General features: G+C 36.7%; 1 protein-coding gene across 7 annotated transcripts in view; it reads right to left on the bottom strand.

Annotated features, from left to right (window-relative positions):
- Smr (Smrter) overlaps nucleotides 1-22,777 on the bottom strand; it is a 208,524-nt gene that overhangs the window by 79,901 nt on the left and 105,846 nt on the right. The window lies entirely within an intron of this gene.

Raw genomic sequence — 22,777 nt, 5'->3', positions numbered from 1 at the left:
GCGTTTTGTTCCTTTCAATGGCACATTTTGAAATTGTTTTGCAGAGGGCTAGTTTTTATCTATTCCGCTTATCGGGGAGGCTATTGACTCCTCCCTGATTTTTACGCCAGACCGGCACTCGAATTCGAGCCGGAGTCCCCCGAATGCGGGAACTAGGTTACATTCGATGACGTCACGGTTGTCATAAACTAATGATTTTAAAAATGGTGACGTCATCATCATTGAAAGTTGACTTGTACATTCCGCGCGCATCGCAACAGAGGATCGGAGAATTCCGTAGAGCCGGCGCGATGGCTCGGACACGAGTCCACGATATCTCTAATTAATGAGTCGCTGCATTGATAAATCAATTAACCATCCTTATTAGTTTTATCTTACGTAAACAATTACATTTAACTATAAATAAAAAATAAAAGCCTTGTAAATACACTATGATTACTTAATTATTGTAAATGTACAAATTATTATCATAAATATTAGATCGACTAGAAAGTAAAGTTATTTCTGTCGACATATACAGAAAAACCGATTGATGTTATCGCTCCGGCATTGATATTATACTAGATGGCAAAAGGTTGATGACTATGGTGAACATATTGTTGATTAGAAATAAAAACTTGTTAAAAATGTAGTCGTGAATTTAACTTAAGGAAACGACATTACTTTCCGGTCCCCCTAATACATCGTGAGGCCACTATTGACCCCTTTAAACAACTTTCTCTAGAAGATATAGAGGACGGCTCTCTTGTGCAAAACAATAGACTAAATATATATATATATATATATATATATATATATATATATACTAGCTGATCCTGCAAACGTTGTTTTGCAAAAAAAATTAAAGTTTTTAATTAACAAATGTAAGATAAGGGTTGATCGTGGAGGGGTAAAAATTTATGGTTGTATGTATTCTTGTATGCTTTATCATAAAAAAATAAAAACCAAAAACTTCGTTAAAAAAATAAAAAATTTTTTTTAAGTGTGAACAACCTTTATCACTTAGGGGTATAGAAAATAGATAGTAGCCGATTCTCAGACCTACTGAATACGCATATTAAATTTGGTAAAAATCAGTCAAGCCGTTTCAGAGGAGTTCAAATTCGAACACCGTGACACGAGAATTTTATATATTAGATATATATATATATTAGTCTGACATCATTTAGATGTTGGAATAGCAACCTTCCATGTTCAGATCCCTGGTGAACAGTGCAATGCACGCGCGTCGCGTCACCTATTATTGGGTTAACGGCCCGGTCGCATCGCGATCGTAAAAACGACAATTTCTCACGCAACATAAAATGAGATTAAGTCCGACACCTGCATAATGTGATTACAAAAATCATTTTAACAACTGGCGCGGTACGCGGCGCCGGCCGCACCTCACGTGTGTTGTGCACTGTTCGGTTGGCAGTGCAAACAATATACAGGATGATTCGTTATAGATGTAAAAATTTTAATATGGCGAACGTATATCTCATTTGATGTCAATAAATGTACATATTAACAAAAATTAATGATTATATAGTAAGAAAAAGCATTTTCAAATTTAAGATTACTATAAAATTAATTATTGTTTTACATCTGTCGTCGCAGATTTTGTCCTGCTAGAAGTAACTAGTCTCGTAATCCTGTGAAAAAATAAATTAATATACCATATTTCAGCGTGTTTATTCTATATGGTGTGATTGGGAATAGATACAAAATCTATAAACTTTTTGTTGTCAAATGAGCTATGAATTCAACCCTTTTGAAATTTCTACACCTAGAATTACCCCTGTATAGCATTTACACACTACGAGACAAATGTCAATAAAAAAAATGATCAAAGTAGGCATTTGTGCAATGTGCTGAAAACGTCTTGAAACTGAACATAACAATAGGAAAAATCAACAACAGTCGCCACGAGTTGTGACGAATCGGGAGCCCAACCACGGTGCAACAGAAACCTCAATATTCCTGAACAAGCGAAATACGTGCTGTGATACGCACCACTGTGTTCAATACCGACACTTACATTACACAGAACATTATAAGAATGTGCAGAGTAAGATTTATCGGAACACCAGGCTTCACGCGTTACATCGGTTCTGGTTTCAATGTGTTTACCGCATCGGTCGCAAAACACGAACATGTTTTTAAATTAAATAAATTTATTGCACATTACCTTTAAATATAATATTACATACATCTAATGACAGTGAAACACCGTTATGTATAAGAAATAACTACAATATTTTATCCGTGATATTTTATATCTGGCTCGGTGCAGAAGCACCTGTTTAGGTAGTAAAGCTCTAAGCCTATCATGGGAGCTTTGAATCAGATTTCTACATAGTACTGCATTAGATTATTAGATAGACTTTTATAAAATAAGTTTTTTTTAACAAAACTTAATAATGAAATCCAGTTTGAAAATTGATTTCTATTTAAAACGCGTGAGTATATATATCGATACAGATTATTATTCCGGAAGGAAAAGGTTAATATTGCGATGAAATAAACCAGCGCAGCGGATCTTTGCGGATGTCCGCAATGTATCCGGGCACAGTATAAAGCTTTATATAAAGCCAAATAAAATATTGGACGCGCGTATGTTATTGAATCGGCTTGCGCTGGAAAGTGCACGGGAACAAAGAAACGGGGTCGCACCCGGACTAGTGTACGTACACATGTGTTACTTTAATTGGTTTCCTTTGCGTATTGTCTAGTCACGCTATCGATCAGCATCGATGCTTATAGCAACCTCTTGACTAAAATATTCTAGCGTTTTTTCGTCATATTCATAATGTTCACATTCATAATGTTGGATATAAATCGATAAGACATTGACATTTTATTGAACATGAGCCATTAGTCACAACGTGGGTAAACACCCCACTAGATGAACAGAAAAAGGTCGTGATAAAATCGCTCAATGCGGGCAGCGTCCGAATCTTCGGAGAAACTGACGTGATGGTTATATCTAATATAAAAAATTCTCGTGTCACGGTGTTCGAACTTAAACTCCTCTGAAACGGCTTGACCGATTTTTACCAAATTTTATATGCGTATTTAGTAGGTCTGAGAATCGGCTACTATCTATTTTTCATACCCCTAAGTGATAATGGTGGTCCACCCCTAAATTTTATTTTTAATTTTTTAGACAATTTTTTTGGTTTTTATTTTATTATGATACAGCATACAAAAATACATACAAACCTAAATTTTCACCCCTCTACGATCAACCCTTATCTTACATTTGTTAATTAAAAACTTTAATTTTTTTGCAAAACAACGTTTGCGGGATCGGCTAGTAATGAATAAAAATTACAACTGTTTGATGGTAGCTAGTTTAATAAACTATCTGGGTTTATATTTGTACTAATAGAGTTGACTTTATGTGAAATTAAAATAAACAATGGCAATGAGTGGTGACGAAGTCACACATTTTGAGTGGCTTACAAGTATATACGCATTTAAACATGACATCAGTTTATTCACGTCATATATTTTATTTCGGCTACTTTTGTATTGGTTTACAATTGTTAATGTTATTTATATTAAATACAAACTGGTCGACTGACGAAAGGTTAAGTCAATTATAACACATGAATTATACTGTTCCGAAAATAAACATCACGCTAGTCAATAAGACCGTTTACTTGTTGAATTATTGAGAAATATCAAAGAAATTTTATGTAATGATAATTTGAAAATGATATGCAAATTACACAGCGTGTTGTGAAATAAAAATTGTGTTGAGGAAAAAATGTGCTTAATATATATTTCTTAATGTTGACTCTTCCGCGTTTGGAACCTTCGAGGCTCTGTTTGAGGTTGTAGGCTGCCAATATTGCCATTGCAAGTTTTTTTTCATCGAATTTGGCTCTTCTGAGCATGTATATATATACATATATATAATTTCTGCAAAAACTTTAAAGAGTCGTATATGTCAAATTGTATCAACTTATTTTTAGATGATTTAGATACCTGACAGTTCCCAGACACGAAATACAAATTATATAGTCAGTAACAATTGGTTTCTTTCTCATTGGCTACAACGCAATCGTAATGATCTGCATATGATCCTTCTTCGGGTATCACAAAAACAAATGCATGATGAAGAATGCAATGTGAACCTTTTTCCACATTTATATAATAGATTCAGGCGTTACCTCGCGGAAGTCAATCCTAACTAAGAAAGGTACAAATATATAGCCACTTCCGCTATGTATCAGTAGTCATGCAATAAAGTGCACCGCCCGCCAGCCCGCTGATAAATGCGCGCGCGGTAAACAATGCGAAACAACTACCACCGTTAATCTACTCTACACATGTTTCACCACTCCACGGGGCATCCTCAGGAGATGTTACACCGACCAGTGTCGGTCGTACTGGCGCATTACCGTTGATATTCATAGATGTTATTAAACATACAAAAAAAACACAACAAAACGAATGAACCATGCCAAGCCGTGCTATATTGTCACACTTATTGCTTATCTCCCATTATCACCAAAGTATTCCCTACTTAAGGTAATTTGACGTGCGCTGGTGTTAAATAGATCAATATCCAAGTGTAATGATATATCGTTATAAGTAATTACTGCGCGTATGCAGAAAGCGTTGCGCCTGTAGTTTGTAGATGCAGTTGGTGCGTGTGGTAGTGGTCGTTTTCTTAGGTTATTTTAATTAGTTCGCGCAAGTATTTTGTAAATTAAATCGGGACAGTCAATTAATTGAGCCGTTTGCGATGTTCGCTATAAAACAAACATCACTAATGTTGCGTCTTGTTTCCAATGGCAAAATATGATATCGTTTAATGGAATCAGGCGTTACCTCGCGGAAGTCCATCATAAGTAAGAAAGGGACCAATATTTAGCCACTTCCGCACATGCAGTGGTAGTCGTGCAATGAAATGCACCGCCCTCCAGCCCGCTGATAAATGCGTATGCGGCAAACAATGCGAATTACACAACCGCCACCACCAAATTACTCAACACGTGTTTCACCCCTCCACGGGGCATCTTCCGGAGTTATGTTACACCGATTAGTGCCAAACACAGAGTAGACTCTGTGTTTGGCACTAATGGCGGTTGTGTAATTCGCATTGTTTGCCGCATTAATCAGCGGGCTGGCGGGCGGTGCACTTTGTTGCACGATTATCATTGCATGTGCGGAAGTGGCTAAATATTGGTCCCTTTCTTACCTATGGTATCGTTTCCAACGTTGATCGTAATCGATTGAAAATTGTTTTGCTTTAAAATCCAAGTAATTTGTTGTAAATTTTTTTCATATATATATATATATATATATATATATATATATATATATATATATATATATATATATATATATATATAGTTGCACTCGTTGTCTAGACGTGTGTCGTACACATGTAACAAGCTAGGCGCGGTGCCGAGGGTCAGCTATAAATAGAGCGGTGACGTCGGCGGCCGGCGCGCCCGCTATCGGCTCGCATCCGCAGCTGATTCGGATCCGCCTCCGTTGACCTAGCGGCGAGGTGTACTGTTTTTGCAATACGCAGAGGATCACACGCGTTTGTCTTTGGTTAAGACTTTGAATATATCTATATCTAGGTGACTCTAAAGATATCCTATAACAGCTAATGGAGACCACATTTTAAAGATTTTTTTTCTACATACGTGTTGTTATTTAGACCGCTGAGAATTCTACTTATTTATGTGTAAATATGATACCACTTAAACAACTTAAGGTAAAGTCTGCCGGTACTGTTTTTTCTTCATTTTGAAGAAACTATGTAAGATCAAAATCACTATCATTCTTAGGAGGTCCACAGCTGGACAAAGACCTCCCACATAGATGTCGACTTTAACAAGATCATCTGTCCGCCTTCTAGAAGGATGACCGCTGAATTTAACGAACCCTGGTCCCACTCTAGAATGTTAAGGCCTCTGCGACTGTACGCTTTGGGCAATATTCTTCGCACTTTAACTTATGTAAGATAAACAAGAGGAATTTATTTACACATCAAAAAATTACAATTTAAAATTACTATAATGGTCATGTCAAACAATAGCCGCTTACTGTGAAGCTCAAAGACCACAATTGTGACCAGGATTGCATTGGACGTGTTTAATGTCTTTGCTATTACGTCTTACTACGTCTTTCAAACCTTAACTACGTCGTAGTTCACCCGGAGCGGAACCTATCTGCGCCGAATCTATCAACTCCGTTGATCTTGATACTTGTGCGCATATCCTTTTTTCTCGCCTTACACGATTGTATAGCTCTCTCTATTGACCTTGATCATTCTTAAATGTAATAGCCATATATTTAGCGACATTAAATATATTTGTCAAGGCATTCCAGGGTGTACAAAGAAGCAATAACATGTCCCGCGGCACGAGGCGCGCGTGTGCGTCGCGGCGCAATTCGGGCGCGAGCAATAAATCTCTGTTATTACGTTTCCCCGGACGAACGGGTTATCAGCGGTGACTTTGAGAACGTCCGCGCGCCCGCTGCGCTGACACGAGCACAACAACCAACGCAACCGACAAAACATATTTAAAAACTTAATCATTTAGTTCAGATCAGACTATTCACTCGAAACAAAATAACACAATAGCAGCGCGCTCCACGCAACAAGCACTCGTTGAGCAAGATGCACCGAACAAGCCTCACACAAATACATACGAAGCCGGCGCCCGCGTTCAAGCGAGGACGGGCGGAGTCGACCCCTGTCTCTCCCGACCGCCTAGTAAGTCCTCGCTTCCCATAACTTACACTGTACCTTCTTACACTACACTACATTATACACCTTCACTACACTATACACCTGCACAGGTATAGTCTCTCTTAGTGCGTGCGTCTGCGAGGTAATTAGGATACGAATACTAAGCGTAATTTTTTTTAAGCCTGGAATAACTTACACTACACCTTATTCACTACACTATACACCTGCACAGGTATAGACCCTCTTCGTGCGTGCATCTTCGAGGTAATAAGGATACGAATACCCAGCGTAATTTCTTTAACCTGTAGACTTCCTTTTTCACGAGCTTAACCCTTTCCTTACCGCAGTACGTTCCGATGTTACAATTTTCTCATTTAAGTGTTATATTTAAAGATTTTACTGGTATATTAATTAAAAATATAACTAATGAAAATTGTTAGTTATTTATTTGACTGTGATAAATCTTAAAACAGGGAACTACACATAAGCGTACATTACAAGGTGGATGCCGACTAACTCCGGCGCTGGTAACGAATGGGTTAATACCAATGAAGCTACACAAAGTCTAAACTAGCAGCAATACATCCATTATATATACACACAAGAATGAAATGGTGTCTTCGCGACTTTTAGCCTGATTATAGGCTATGTCCCCTTTGGCTTCTTTTACCAAGAAGTATCATCATAACAGCAGCCAATAGGCATCTGCTCCAAAGCATAGGCTTCTCCTATCACCTCAATGACATTTACTATATCTAAGATTACCCTACATCAGGGCTTCTTAAACTATGGGTCGGGACCCCAAATGGGGTCGCGTGGCAAAATTCTGGGGTCGAGAAATTTTGATGTCAAATATATATACATATACCATTTTATAACATCACTAGAGCTGGTGGAATACAGTGGACTTGCAGCGTCTAGATACGCGCACTTGTTGAAGGTTTTAAAGTAATATAAATACAATTTTATATTTTTTTGTGCAATTTTTAATTTTAGATTTTTGTATAATTCAAAATGAATTCTAAAACTATATATTTTCATATGTATATTGTTACCGAATAAATAAATCATTTAAAAATATTAATTTATTTTTCTTTTATATTTGTATGGGGTCGCCAAGAAACTCGCAATCATAAATGGGGTCGTGAATTACAAAAGTTTAAGAAGCCCTGCTCTACATTCGTAATTACTTTACAAAACTAAACTCAATTAACCACATAATGTTGGAGATTGTTAACAGTTATGTTCACTCTAAAGTCAAAGATCACGCGTAACACATTCACAAGGCGAGGCGTGGTGCAACAGACGGCGATGTAAAATGCTAGGAGGTTGGATCAGACAAGGCGACCCCTGTTGACCTATAGAACTGCAACTTCTCCGATGCGAGGAAGAATGTGACATGTTAGCTAAGGCTAAATATACTGGTTTGTTAGTTAAAAAAATTTATACGAAAAAAATATATACATATAAAAATTAATGTATGATTACCGTATTAAAAAATAATAAATAGCGTAACATACTAAAATTAATTATTATTTACAACCTGTTCTTGCAAACTGTAATGGCAAAAGTTGACCGACCTGTCACATTTCAAATACAAAAATACTTATTGCAACATATTCCATAGTCATCACTCTATATAGGTGATAAGACATAACTAACAGGTTTAAAATATAGTCATATATATATATATATATATATCCCTTTATAGCTTTTATAGCTGTAATAAGGTATAAGTCGTTATGTATTCATATTTTTCTTATTATTATTTAGTTAAAAGTGTAAATAAAATCAATTATTAAATATCAACTAACCATAGTTCTCTCGATACGAGAAGTTAACTAATTATTTTGTGTTTATTTGAGAGATATTTAGAAACGTACTTTATCTTTTAACAAAACACATACAACGTACGCCCTCTGTACTTTAAGAGTGCCTGAGTCTCTCTGTATCCTCCGTACTGTTTCAGGAGAGGTCGTGCCTCTCATAAACTCTTCTGACACCCTCGCACATTCTTATCAAGTGGTGCTTATGCAATTTTACAATGAATTTGATGAATTTAATTTCATAACATTCGCGTAAAAACTTTGACCCATTGTTATCATTACCGCCTCTTGTTAAAACGTGTTCGTATCTGATGAAGAATTTACTTCGACTGGTTAATGTGAACACGGCTTTCTGATTTACTATAATCTGATTGTTCAATGGGTGTAATTAAAACGTCGAGTGATTGACGCTGATAGATGTTGAATTACTATTTAACACGAATAAAAAATCGGAATAATCTTAACGTTCTTAAAATAATACTGTTATAACTGATCACTGACGCGATCAATGGAGTGCGTTCGATCCCTCAGCCGAAAAGCTGACATCATTGCTCTGCAGGAGACATGGCTTCTACCGAATGAAATTCAGGAACTAAGTACCCGTGAACAAGGCTTTTGGTTAAAATAATATCAAACATTAAGTTGAAATGTTTTAGTTCTACCGCCATTTAGTGATACTGATAAATAATTTCGTATAAAGTGTATAATACTACCATATATACGTGTATATACGTGTAAGCGAATGCAAGCGCGTGCCGTTAGCGACCCCGAAAAATCCGTCTCATGAATTTTAAATCCGCACGGGGCCACACTGAGCGCGGATTAGCAACGAGGCATCGCGTCATCGGCTGCGTATTTATTTCTGCTGTGACATCCAAATTCATAATTACACCCGCACCCCCTAGGAGCACCCTACCTCCCGGGCATTGAGAGACTGGAGGAGGAATACTGAAGCAGACATACCAGTGTCATTATGTTATAGGTATGAAACGTTTAAATAGATGAATACATAGGCCATCAAACCTATTAGGGGGCCTCTCGTACCCCAAACTTTTTGGGATCAAGGACTTTATTGTTCAATATTTTTTTTCATTCTTTTCTTTATTTATCACTCTCTTTCACGTGTCACAATATCTTTATATTTAGACTTTATACAGTTAGAAGTTATTGGCTTTTCGCAATCTAACAGAAATAATAAGTGTAACATGTTTCAAAGTGATTACTTCATGCTAAAACTTTGAAGCTGTTTGTTGACAAATGAACAACACATTCCACCCTTTAAAAGCTAGTATCCAATCAAGCTTATATTTACGCAGTTAAGATTTGTGCGTACTATTCGGTGTTGTTAAGGAACCTTGACGTATAGACGTTGGCCTACTGGAGAGCGGTAGGTACAGAGTGAAGGCGGCCGCGGGGCGAGGGAGGGCAGGATGGGAGAGGAGCGGTGCACTCGCGTGCGACTCCGCTTGCCCGCTGCGTACCAAAATAAATACAATGGACACTTTCCCGCGCGATTCTCCCCACACGGCGCGTCGTGCGCATGCGAAAATACACTGTATTACTTAGAAGGTAAAGTGAAGTTTTGAGTGACAAGGCACGTTGTTGTGTTCGAGCGGAGTAATTGATGCGTCACAGTGCGACGGGACGGCGGGGCGGCGGGGCGACGGGGCAGCGGGGCGGCGGGTCAGCGCGCCGCTGCACGCGGGCGCCTGTGTGCGCGGGGACGTGCGTGTGGGTAGTACGCCACTGTTGCCAGCCAGAGGTCCAGCCGCGAAGGTCAATCAACATTGCATCTCGGGAACTGCAGCGCACGGCGGAGCTTACAAATATTCTGTTTGACCTTTAAAGCCAACGTAAACATAAAATCTTATACCACATGTATCTATCAGTCTCTGTATGATCCTTTGTGACAATATGAATAATTGAACAGTTTAAACTATTTGCTTTAAGTTAAACATCACAGGTTGCGTTTCATTCAACGCACCGACAAAGGGTTTCCACAGTCGAATAGGGGCCAATGGCGCTCGGAAATATTCAAAGTTATCACATTGTTTATATCATACCGTACTTAATATCTACATCTATTCACGATAAGATATTAACGTAACATTCTAAAAACTTCCCGTGAGTTTGTATTACAAAATGTTTCATAGTACACAACGACGTGTTGGTCTAAATGTGACATCCTCAAAAAAGGGTCAGCGTGCCTAACGCTTGTCCTGGAACATATTATGATTTTTAGAGTTTTTTAGAGTTAGAGAATTTTTAGAGTTGTGTGTTTTTAGTGTTTGCACGATTACCACTGCGAAATTAGAACACAGTTAAAGAGTAAAATGAGTAGAAAAGGAACCCCTCTCCAGAATGGACGAAAGAAGAAACTTCATTATTTTGCTGTCACTTTAAAGTGTCAAGGTCGCAGAAGATCCTCCTGCGAAATTAAAAAAAGATATAAGGTCCCGTAACCTGAGCACGGCCGATGCCCTCGTCGGCAATTAGGGAGACTAATTAACCCGTTAGGGCGCCACATTGACGGAATTTCACCAATTTAAACGCATCTAAATGATTCACGTGTCGACGGAAATTCCCAGGCTTTCATTAAAACAGCGTGGCAGATTTTATTTTCAATGGCGCAACATACCTGATACAACCTACTTTTGGTTTTATGATATAAACGTACTTGATAATTAAATATGGAGTCGATTTTTGTTTTAGTGCCCGATAATCGAAATTCGACTGGACCTCCAGCACTTAAAGCCGCAGTGTCTAACATCTCGCGATCTTGCTTATGTAGTCGGTCCACATTGTGGGAACCCTACTCATGCCGCATCTATCGACTGTTGGTAACCCTTCAAGAATCTTTCGACACCAACGGCTGTCAGCTGCACGAGACCCACGCCCACTTCCATTTCCGTCGAGCGATTCTTTGAGCTACGTCGGTGAATTTAGTTCTTCTGTAGAACTCTTGAATTCATGACCAAGATTACATGTGCTTTTTGTATATATCCAAATGCAAATGGGTTGACAGCTCATTCGACGTTCCCAATCTGCTCATTGCATGTAATGGCGCCCAAGCCGAGGTTGACGAAGTTCTCCAGCTAATTTACGTACGAGGTTCAGGCTAATTGCTTTCTGCGCCCAGCTGCCTTAAGCCCGTAGATTATGTTAATCACAATAAAGCAACAATGTAAAAAAAAAACATCTCTTTTATGCTACAGAATATACTTTTATGTAAGTTGTAAAAGCCTACTAGATATTGGCACAAAAATGACTAATTAGAATCGAATGTAGTTTTGAACAAAAGATCCAACCAACAACTGACAAAGATTGGAATAAAAAAATTGCAAACATACAAGATAAAAACCAACAAATATATCTTGTGCAAATGGTCAATCACGCCCATTCCTCTTCCCCTACGTTTCTTTTGCGATCACTACATACACACTACATCAACATATTGTACGAACTAAATGACACTGATCTTTGATTCATTTTCCTGAACGCATGTTATTCAGAGATGATCCCGATATTTAAGAAGATTATACAGACTCAGTACTTGTTCAAATTTTGGGTTAAATCTTTTTTACATAACTTGTTCAAATTAGGTCATTACACACACACATAGGTCTTTGGTTATGATTTATATGTTAAATTGAACGATTACAATTCTAAATTACATTAAGACACAATTGACGAACTACGAACAAAAAGAAAATAAGCAGATAACTAAAAATATAGAATGCAGGGCCGCCGACGCAGCGTCCGAAATAGCAGTCGAAAATAAACGACTCACGGAGACGGAGAGAAAATACCCGAAGACGTTTACACATACGCGCGCGGAGACAAGGCCACGCGCAGGTGCGCCCGCGCTGCCGTCGCAAGTTCAATGCCACGGAGAACATTTACTGGATCCTTGGCCCGCGAGGAAATTCTTCTCTATCGGATGGAAAGCTCCGACTCTACCTTAAAACAGACACTAGGCCAATGCCGTTGAAACTACGACGGTACGACAGCGTTCTTGTAGCTTTGATAAAGGGCGTGAAGACAGAGAGCTTTTACTTTAAGAAGTTAAAAAATTGTAAAATGTTAAATATTTACTTATAGACGAAATTAAATATTATTAAATAGCACTCCGGAAGGAATGGTGAAGGATATGAGGCGATTTATGAAAGGAATGGGTGAATGAAAGATATTTAGATAGATATACGAAGAGTGGGCAAATAAAAAAGAACGTGGGTGAATTATTAAGCCAAAATTATCCCTGTGTAACCAACACGGAGGAATGTACAAGAGGTGTTCAACAATGGAAGACACATAATATATCAAAAAAGACATTTAGGAATAGACCATTAACCTTTCTTTGCTGTTTTCTTTCCTCCAGTTAAAAAATCAAAACAAATTCTTTTGTACTGGCCTCGCGTTAGTTCTGTTTGCGTCTTTATATCTGATGAAATACTCCAGATATACTTTAAGACGTCATTTGGCACTTGACATTTAAACTAAGGCAGTAAACAAATGCATTCCTATGGTTTTGATAAAATGTGTGGAAGGAGATCGTGAGTTTTTAAACTGTAGGAGACATATAAGGGTATTCAGTGTACGATTTTCCCACGAGACAAAAAAAATCTAGAGAAATGCTTTGTTTAAAACAGCGCTGAGATATACCCTACTAAGTAACTGTATTGAATAGTGACACCAACACCAACACTCGCACACTATAACATAGTAAATTGATTATAATAAAGCTAATTCAAACAATTAAACTATGATGAAAATTTATTTTGTAAAAATAGTCCCTGTGTCTTGGGATATATGAGAGGCCCCTAAAATGGCAGCCATAAAAAATGTGTGACTTCCATGAATATTAAAATGACTGAAAAGTTCTACATTAGTAGTAACAGAAGACGACTGAAGTGACTGAAATTCGTAGAGTGAAGAACGTCAAAGCGAACCGAGTCGGACGGCAAAACCAGGCGATTCTGTTCTCGCAGAAAGAAAGAGATTGGGAATGATTAAGTCTGTCTCTTTCTTGCATATGCTCAAGTACATTATCGAGAGAAAGCAGTGTAAATTTCAACACCTATGCCAATGAGGACTATCATGTGCTGGAATTCAGACATAAGGTTTACAATAAACCCAGAAGGATATATCAGAAATGATTACTGAGGAATGCGAGTGTTTACAGCACAAGTATGCCATTTTTTCAAGCAACATCTGCAAGTAGAACATACAGCGGTGCTAAAGTTTATATTTAAAGTCTAGATATATCCAGGACTTGATGAGTCATGCGATAACTGGCCGCCCATTCAACCGCCATAGCGCCAGCTGTTTCAATGCACGCACACACGCGCGGTTACGTTTTTGTTTTGAAGACGCACCCCCCCTCCCCCACCCCCCGCACGCCTCGCGCCGCACGCACACTCGTCCACTATTTACAAGTTCCGTGTAATCAGCGAAATGGAAACTTTCAATTTAAATTTCGACCGTGGGGAAATTACTCGAGGAAAACATTTAAAAATAACTTCTTCCTCGTCGATCCGTTTATTCGCTTGTATGTTGGAAACAGGTAGCGTTTTCTAGGAAACTTAAATACCTTCTTATTTAACACCGATGCTTCGATAAACCACGACGGGCCGTTTGTTTTTTGATGCGTTTTGAATTTCACACGAGACTTATATAAACGCCCGGGTAGAGCGAGGCAGGTGCGTCGCGGCTAAAGACACAGGTGCAAGAGAGATAAACCTTATTGCCAACGCCGTAAGACTTAAATTACAACCGCATTAATCCGATGTACAAGTCACATCAAAAACAAAATTGGTTAAAACTTTTAAAGTGTGTTCGCGATTAAAAATAATAACACGTCGTGACTTTCCAAAAAAATTATTTTAACTGATAAATGTGTTCACGTTTTAATTATTTCTAATTAATTTTTCATTTATTATTTGAAGATTTCGTAAACATTATAGAACGGCGAACTTAATGCCGAAGATTATCATTACATTTCTGACAGTTGCCGTGATTTTTTATTTCATTTAACAAGTTTACCGAAAAACGTGTGTTCGCAATGATTTTCCGTCAGGTCGCTTTACACCATGGATGCATAGACCGCGGCCCGCATGTCGAATACTGGTGACCCGCCGACAGCAAAAATAATACTCTTGTACATTAAAAAAAAATTGAATTCTCCAGAAAAAAAATTTAATTACCCCGCCATCAGTTCATGATTTGTCCGAATGGCCCCTAATCTTAATAAGTCTGTGCAACCATGCTCTACACGAATTTACGTTTAAATATGAACAGATATTAGGTAGTCGCCTAGTTGATCAGCGATGGGAACTCTTGTCACCCTAATACGGGTGACGTGGCTTTATGAGAACCTTTCCTGACACCGCGATTTAAGTGACATGGTAGCCATTGTATTAAGTTACATATACACTATAGTTATTTTGCCTTTAAAACTTATTCTATTGGGTTTTGCAGTAAATAAAGTTGCAGCTTTTACGTAAATTTGCATTAGAAACATTCTGAGCGTCGAGAGATAGTTTTGTGGTCACAAACAGAGTTTTTCGTGACTAAGTTTTATCAGATTTAAAAAGTGTTTGATTATAAATTTGGCAGATAAATAGAAATGAATGTTAGAGCGTGGCGTTGGCAACAGCGCCCGCGTGCGGCGAGCCGCGGTTCCGCAACAGAACAACAATACCCGCATAGAAGCGCCGAGAGTTATGACTTTGTTTTCAAGCGCTTTCGCAAGAAGCCATAAATCTTTATACTGTTTTTCAAATCTAAATCACTTTTCGCACACGTAATAATAAATTTAATCGGATGGAAACAGCAAAATACGATAGTAGCCTTGTAATTGAAAACATATACCAAACATACAAGATAAATGTTGTATGCGGAGTCGAAAACTAGGTTTTTGCAGCTTGACCTAATTTGAGATGATAGTAAACTATGAAAGGCTCCTTCAAGCATATGAGCCTGGGCCTTAACATTATAGATTCACTGCTAGAATACGCTGTTAAAGATGGGATGCTGCCGAACTCTTAGATCGATTAGATTATTAAAATTTAGTATCAGACATGACAAGTAAAGTATATGTACATGTTTATTGCTCTGTATTAGTTTAAAACATAAATATATATTTCTGTGAACATTGTTTTTTTTGGTCCAATTAAAATTAAACATTTTATTTTGTAAATCTGCGTCAGCTTTTAAGTTTGACACCCCTGGCTGAGACTAACAGCTAAACAAAAATTCCTTGGGAATTTTTTTCATTTTTAAGAGGATATTTTTCTTATAATAATAGCATACGAAAAATTATATACAATGCATTATACTTTTTTTATTATCTCAGAACTGGGTGATACAGTAAGAGGTTTTTTATTGTCTCGTTTTTGGGGCGAGCCCCTGCCATGGGTGGACAGGGTCATGGGGTAATAACTTTATCTTTTTCTTTCTATGCTCATCTTTCGTTCTTCTCAATGTTTTTCATTCATTCCTCTGATTACCTTCTAAACATCTTTCATTCTTTTCCATATTTTCCTTTCATACAACAATTTTACGTTTATTATTTTCATTTTTTTTTTTTCTTACTCTCTATATTATACTTAATTTACATTTCTATTATCATCTATTTTATCACTCTACTGGTACTGGAAAGTATCCTGTCCTTGTCAACAGCTGATTTGAACAGTGATGAAGCCTATAAAAATCATGTTCTACGAAGAAAGGTCAAAATAAATTTATTAGTAATCTTAACATCGTCGCTATAGACGTGTATATCACAACGAATGATAATTTATTAATGCCATTTAAAACTGTTAAAGACCATTGAATGCTCTTGTAACTCCAAAAACTTTAATATACGACCATAGATCTACTTGGCATAAGGCGTTTACACACACACACACACACGTTGGTCGACATTGTTCGGGAATGCTCGGGATTCTTCGTAACAGATTCAGCGCACGGAGGCGCACTAAATTGTGTGTGAACTGAGTAAATTGAATAAAACCTAACATTTAACCTCGCTCGCTATCGGTGGGGGGTAGGCAGCGATTACAGATTTATTATTAGCGCGACTTGACAACCGCGTTGTGTGTCAATGAAACGTATTATGAATTGATTATATAACACTAGATAATACAGTTGATTATTTATCAAATTGAATCAGAGCAATACGACAAATAACGGCACATATATATTATAGTCCATGACATATTTTTTCGAAAGGGCCACAAATGCGACGCAAGGAATCCGTTATAAATTAAAATATACTAAAGAAAACATATTTATAAAAGTTATTATTTTTTATCTGTGGATACCATTTCAATTAATACTACATGTCTGTCGCTTTGCGAAATTTCCTTAACCCCATTGCGGATGGAACTTCGTAAAATCTTAGCAGAGAAACCGTACATAGCTTGAAATCTATTATAAATAATGATATATATGATAATATGGTTTCAGATACATTGTCATTTATCAGTACATATATGACAATATTTTATGTATATATTTACTTTCATATAACCTTGTTTTACAAAATGATTACACGAACTATGTGACCTTTTAGATCAGAGTTTTTGGGTTTTTTATTTCACGTCTTCGCATCTCTCTGCCAAGTTGCAGACTTTAATAATTTTTTCAGTATTGTTTTTGTTAACATTATTTTTTATTTTTCTAATCTGACTAGTTTTTGACTATACTCTTCTATATTATTATTTCTATACTATTCTTCTATACTTTTTATACTTTTTTTTTTTACTTTCTATACTATTCTTTTATATTACTATCTTAGTCTATTCTAGTCTATAAGTATTATGTTAACTTGTCTTTATTTTTACATTGTTGTTTACTTTACCTTTTTTCCGCTTTATTGTGGAAAGCCTTACGGCTTTTGTCTACTTCACCTGATACTACTTAATCTATCTTTATACAATACTAGTTATTTATATTGTATTATAATTTTATTTCTGTTATGTTTGCGTGCCATCCATTGCAGAAGAGTATGTTATTATATAATTGTTATACAATACTTGTTTGCGAAGGTAAGTAAAGAGACAAATAGTGTGGGAGTCGCCGTGCAGCGCCACGATGCGGGTCAGATTGCGCGCCTGGAGACGGGCGCAGGAAGTGAGTCATGATTATTTAGAGTCAGCAATTCAGCCGGCTCCTTCGGGGCAGTCCTGCGCTCGCGCAGGAAACGTTATTGGAATGCGTCAGGCGGGCGTATGGCGTCGCAGCTACCGGAATATACCGAAGTTCCAGGAAGGCGCGTTATAAATGGATTATACTTCACAACGTCTCATTGAGATGTACGACACGACGAGACACGTTAGACGTTTACTCATAATATGCCTGAACATATTCCTTGGTATACTATAAAAGTGACTTATATATATACATATATATGGGTCACTTTTACATTGGACCGATATATATATCGGATGATAAGTTATAAATGCAGCTTTATAATAAATACATTTAAAAAACTTTTAAGTTAAACGGTTTTTTGATACCCATATTGTGGTGGTTGTGGAAAAATATATACCTAGTCCGCCATATTGGAACGGCGTCCATCTTGAATTTTAAATTTTGACATAATCATCGTGTTTTACTAGTGTAGCCCTTTCATTTGATTCCCTTATTGAGGGGGGTTAAGGAAAAATATGTAATCCGCCATTTTGTATCGGCGGCCATCTTATATTTATAATGTTATTGATTTTATTATATTGTATTGTCATCTAAATTAAATGTGTGTACCAAATTTCAGATCAATCTGACAACGGGAAGGTGTTTAAATTTCAATTTCTAATTTTTATCCAAATAAATTCCGTACGGGTCGAACTAAATAAAACCGTTTAAAAATGGTAGTGCCTAGCACTTGATTAGATACAATGGGTTGAAATTTACCTGAGTTCAGTTTTGTTACCTGTACCTAGATCTCATAGTATGATGGCTTCATATGCACATAAAGTAGTTCGTATGCATACATATATATACTGTACCAGTAAATATAAATAAAAAAAAATGGTCAACAAGTCATTATGGAGAAATGGTATCGTCTGTGTTCTATTGTAGAATGCATTGTAACGTGATATACATTATTTACATAGTAAAAATACTGAATATATTCATATATATACAGGATGATTGGTTATAGATGTAAAATCTTTAAATGGGAATTTATATATCTAAAATATAATTATTCTGTATAGACAGATAAAAAAACTATAGTTAATTTTAATATGAAGTAATCCGAATTTTAAAATTACTTTTTCTTATTATATTATCATTACGTTGTTGTGTTTATTATTACTGAAACTAATATTTTTTGTATAAAGCGTTCTACACATTAATTGACGTCAAATGAACTATGGATTCACTTCTTTAAAAGTTCTACATATTTTTATACTTCTCAATAGACAGTTTTTGATCTAATTTCATATTGTCTATTAATAAGTGTTGTAAAATTAAATAATTAATATCTAAAGTAAACCACAAACCGATAAACATATCGTCTATATATATATATATATATATATATATATATATGACGTAATTAGAGAATTTAGTTCATCCGACGAAAACATCATTAACACATCAAACACGACCCAATTACAGATTTTAAATCAAGCTGATTGATGACATGCGCGGGGGTTTATATCGCGTCAAAACAAAATTGCCTAATTTTTCACTGACTAAACTGACAGTTGGATGTTTCGTAATAAATATACTGATATTACACCAACGCATTTCACCCAAGGATACAAGTACAAAAATGATTTGATTTATTTAAAAAGAAATGGAAGTAAAGGAATTTTTAATAACCAACAGACACTTGGTCCGGGAGACATTTAACAGACAGGATCAAAACCAAAAAGACTAATTATGCACTGATATATAAAGAACTTACTTTATCTATGAACAAGCAGCGCCCGCGATTTCGTCCAGTAAAAAAAAGTAATTACTTTATTATGTTTTTCCGTTAAAGAATTATTCTAAAACAAAAGTAGCTTAAGTTAGTACTTATTACTTCAGCTACTTGCCAGAATAAGTCCCGTCAAAATCGGTCCAGTCATTTCAGAGATTAGCCGGAACAAACAGACGAAAGTAAAAAAAAAAAAATTATTTTGATATATGTACATTAGCATGTAGTAAAAAGCGGTTATTTTAATATTACAAAGAGACAATCCGATTTTATTTATTTGTATGTATATATAGATAAGGACAAAAATAATAAACACAATCTACTATTGTGTGCTTGAGTATTGCTACCGAAATTATTGTACCGCGCTTTGGAAAGCGCGCCGAGGGAAGAAAAACATTACGCCGATGCTCCTCTTGCCCCGCCTTTCTAAGGCACGGTACAGCGGTTTCGGTAACACCGCGCTTAAACTCACAATCGCTCAACGAGTCATATGGCTGTGTGCTACGTAGACGAACGTAAGTAAGCAACCGCTAGGGCCTTGTGCCGCCCGTCAGGGATATACCACAGGCGCGGTACAGCGGTGTCGGTAGCATTATAACTCTGCCCGCTGTTGACGCGTACGCTGTTATCACTAAACGGTACAGACCTAACAATAAAATACTTGTTTACAGTTAATCATTCGCCACAAAACCACCTGCGGTTTTCCTGTTAGATAACTTTAATCAATTCGTATATATTAACCGTCAAGGATGACAAGTCAGGTACAGCTCCCGTCCGTCTGCTTGCATTACGTGTAACGAGCTGCGTGGGAAGAACAACGCGGAAAACTGCGAAGTCCAAAGGTCGCGAATTTTCACGTGCCCACCTCGTGGTAGACTACACAATTTGCTATGACGTCATAGTGACGTCATATACTAAACTATGTTACGTGGGGCAACACGAAGACCGAAGTAGACGTGGTCTGTGGAATTAGCGCAAATAACCCACATGGAGAACAGATTACCTTGCTACGATTGTAAGATAATAATGGTCGTTTCCTACTGGTCCTACTGCAATTGAGGGTGTTTATATACAGCTGTTGACATTCTACCACTGAAATGGTGATGATCGAATGATATATGTCTAGCTTAGAGTATGTTAAAATTGTAAGACTGTTCGAAGAGAAAATAAGCTTAACCCTTAAATGCATAATGATGAAAAACTGAAACATACCACTTTGAATACAACAGTGTACAGTAAATGCAGTGTTGTATATCTACAACATAGATTTTTTAATAAATAGGTATACAATGCGATTAAAATAAGAATAGGACCGGCCTAGCGCCATGTTGTGACGTCACAACGGGAACTTGGTATAGTGTGCAAAAAAAGCAATGTTAAAAAAAAATACCAGTGGCTAAAGTCACTCGCTCGGTTACCTTCGAAGCAGTTTCCAAATGCTTAATGAAACTTGCAAATACATCACGCGATATATGAATATTGCCATCTGGCCCTGGTACAATTCTTGCTTGTTTTAACTGGTCCAACAACATAATGGCACGTTTTTTCTCTTCCTCGAAGTACTTATCAACATTGCTGATAATCTCTCGAGCTCGCCGATGTAAAACACTACCTTTTTTGCTCATTGTAAAACAAATTAAACAATCAACAAAAACAATTATTATTATTTTTTTATTTTATATATTTAATGCTGACCGTACTTATATGAGTGAAGTTAGCCGAGAGCCCGTCCTATTCTTATTTTAATCGCATTGTAGACATTTTTTATTTTTCCCTGCATTATAGTGTACTTATCTACAAGATACGTACTTTTTTTAAAGTATAAATAAAAATCATGCATTTAAGGGTTAACTAAGAAAACAACCCGAGGTCGTCTGATAATATAAACCGGGTCAATTTTACAAGCGAGACCTGCAACGGTAATTGACTCGCCGTGTTGTGAAACGTATTTGCGATAAATTTTTAACCATCGCTTGGACTAAGTCACTAGTGAAGCTCTAAAGTTATCGATTAAAAAAAAAACTGGAAATAGATTCCTTAACAGATTGAGAATAGATCATCACATATGCTTTAACAACAATCACTAGAAACTGCACTCTGTCTTTATAAGGAATATATAAACAATTATCATCATCATCTTTAACTCCTAGAACATCCAGAGCAAGATATTCGTATGTCAAATGGATTCCTTGTGAAACATTTAGTATCCTGCAGCCAGGAGCTTTAAACGACCTCAACAAGGTCAGTGGATGTCCTGATCATGATGATGATTGTATAAACTAAAATTTTAGGGAAGCCTGACTTTTTTTATAACATGCAATAATAATGGAAACAGGGTTCTATGTTTTTAAGTCAATAAAAATCAATAAAAAAAAGTAATTTTAACCTTCTAACACGTTTCACGCGACTTTATAGTAAAACTAGTCTGTATGTGTCTATGTCCACTACTGCACATATACACAAAGATTTATAATAGGAAACGGCTCGAATCTAGTATCTTTCGACAATCGTCGTCGTCTCCAAAGAAAATATACCATCACTCTAGACGATCGCAGTGCAGTATTATGGTAACCAGGCTCTAGAAACATATTTGTGAGCGGTGACAATCCTATATAATAATTATATCAAGTGTGAATATACCGATTGTATCGAGAATCGAACCCGTGATCTACGACCGCAAGTATCAGTGTTTGCGCCTGGGCTACCAATGCTCAAAAGGTGAAAAAACACAAAACGTTTTTAGATAAAAAATCACTGTAAGCACTCATTGGCCACAGGAACACCACCAGGCTTATTATATATGAATAACCATTTATATATAAAAATGTATTTAGGGTGCGGTCAACCTGCTGCCGATAAGCAGTTAGTCATTGCCGACGGTCAAGGTCGATCTCTATCGACCAGATTGACATTATCTCGGCGCGACCTCCAGGAAAAAAATAGACTTGATAAAAGATAAGTCCGCTTTTAGAATACCTAGAGCCAGTTGCAAACGACCCGTGACTCGATCTAATTGCCCACTAATTGCCGTCGTTAGGAGTCAATTAACTGTGATTAACTTAATGTGCGATTTATTATGTTGATATATTTATATTTTTTATAGACTTTGACCCGAGGAAGCACATATATGAAAACATTTACTAAATACGCAATTTCCATGTAGATCTAAAAAAAAATTGAGATTATCCTCAATATTCTACTAAGTCTCATGGTCACCCTTAGACTTCTAGTTAGACATATGTCTATTGTAGTATTTTTTTGTTACCAAGACTATACCGGGAATCGAACCTATATATAACCTATACATAATCACTA

Source organism: Battus philenor, unplaced genomic scaffold (genome assembly GCF_028537555.1).
Source record: "Battus philenor isolate CCGP_79_NKW_IND1 unplaced genomic scaffold, ilBatPhil1.0.hap1 SCAF_23, whole genome shotgun sequence".
In the NCBI taxonomy this organism is placed as follows: Eukaryota; Metazoa; Arthropoda; class Insecta; order Lepidoptera; family Papilionidae; genus Battus; species Battus philenor.
The sequence above is the reverse complement of the archived record's forward strand: the minus strand, read 5'-3'. Positions and strand labels throughout refer to the sequence as shown.